Source organism: Schistocerca piceifrons, chromosome 8 (assembly GCF_021461385.2).
Source record: "Schistocerca piceifrons isolate TAMUIC-IGC-003096 chromosome 8, iqSchPice1.1, whole genome shotgun sequence".
NCBI lineage: Eukaryota > Metazoa > Arthropoda > Insecta > Orthoptera > Acrididae > Schistocerca > Schistocerca piceifrons.
Window position 1 is genome coordinate 387,148,719 of NC_060145.1, and position 1,715 is coordinate 387,150,433.

At 39.7% G+C, this 1,715-nt stretch overlaps 1 non-coding gene across 1 annotated transcript; it reads left to right on the forward strand.

Annotated features, from left to right (window-relative positions):
* Positions 1–1,089: 1,089 nt before the first annotated feature.
* Positions 1,090–1,162, forward strand: Trnak-cuu. Its single transcript has one exon. It is a non-coding gene; the product is annotated as a tRNA-Lys (tRNA).
* Positions 1,163–1,715: the final 553 nt, after the last annotated feature.

Here is a 1,715-nt window from a genome sequence, read left to right on the forward strand (position 1 = left end):
GGGAACAAAGTATCCCTCCCCAGTGATAGTGCGAGGGTTAATGTATCGAAACTAATTATGTAATTGTTCTTACGTAATTATTTTCACATTTGGGTTGTTTTTGTCAGATGTTTAAGTGAAAGTTACTTCAAGAATATACATTTGATTTATCAGCTGTTTAATAATGGTCGTTCAATGTACAGTTAGAACATACATACTTGCGAATAGCAACTGCTGGCGGGCGACACACATCCTGCGTCTAGCGCTCATCTAGCTTCCCTACAACAGTAGTTAAGTAATTTTTTACTAGTTTTCACTTTGGTAACGATTTCTATCACAGTTTTACGTTACGAATATTCTTAATCGTTTATTTGCGATTCAAGTGATACCAATTTGATGTTGTTACGTAGCCGACTGCAGTACAAATTTCAACAATCAAACCGCACTTTCAACACCTGTGGGCGTGCTTCAGTTGACTAGTTACTGTGAAATGTATTCAAGTACGTATGATTGCGTACAGAAGTTAATTTTATTTGTAATTTAGTCTCCTACTGTTTTAATATCCCCATCTTTTTTTCTTTCTTTTTAAACGGACCATTCGGTGATGATTGGATAATAAGTCAAAACTATTAATGACATCACCTGTTTGCCTTGAGGTGACATACATATTAAACAGTTTTATCTGAAGAACGCAACCGGTTTTTCTTCATTGTTAGTTGGTACCTTCAAAAACAATAGATTTTCTTATAAGCTCTTAAATCGTATGGAATTAACTCCGACCTAAAGTGAGCAGTTAATGAACTGTTCATCAGAAATGTCAAATATGAAAGCGAGTTCACAGTGTTTCTCTGTTCAGTTATCCTCTTTTTCCATTCTTATTTTTTTCCGTTTTGAAAAGTCAAGTGACAAAATGATCTGATCAAAATCCTGTTCTGAACTAACATCCGTGCTTCATAAGGAAATACTGCACTATACTGATTAAGAACCAGCCCCCCCATACGCACTCAAGCTGTGACGCTTAGCTTGTCCTGAGCTGCTCTGTAATGTCCCAGCCTTTCCTGCAGCGCTTATGTACAAGTAATTTTCTGCACACGGTGTACTAGCTGTGTAGCCCGGCTAGCTCAGTCGGTAGAGCATGAGACTCTTAATCTCAGGGCCGTGGGTTCGAGCCCCACGTTAGGCGTTCAATTTTTAACTTTGCCTATAGATATCTACGATCGCTATTGGGGTGGTATGCTGCGTTTCAGAATAAATTCTGTTAGGACGATAGGCTTTACCTTGTTTGGAAGAATATCTATACGGGGCGCATTGCCCACTCGGACAGCTGTAAGTTGGCCGCGGTTGTGGACGGAATGACTCACGAAGGAACAACGGTACTCAGGCTGGGAACTGCTACATACTGTGTATCTCGGAAGCGGACTGCCTTAGCCAAACTGCTCAGATGAGATGCTAATTGATCCCGCAAAGACCAAAGCAACATCATGAGCGACATTTATAATCACGCAAACAAACTTATTAAATTGTCGGCTGTAATGTCCACCTGTGTGAAAAATACTGTTTTTCTCATATATATACCGAGACATGTTTCATCACCTTTGTGGCGTCGTCGGTGGGTTTCGTGTTTTCGAATGTGTGAAAAAGTTCTAAGTGATAAATAGTCAACGAAAATTAGGCCTCAAAGCATTTTTTGTTCTTCGCTGTCTTTGCCGGTACCTTAATTTTGCATTATCAGGCAC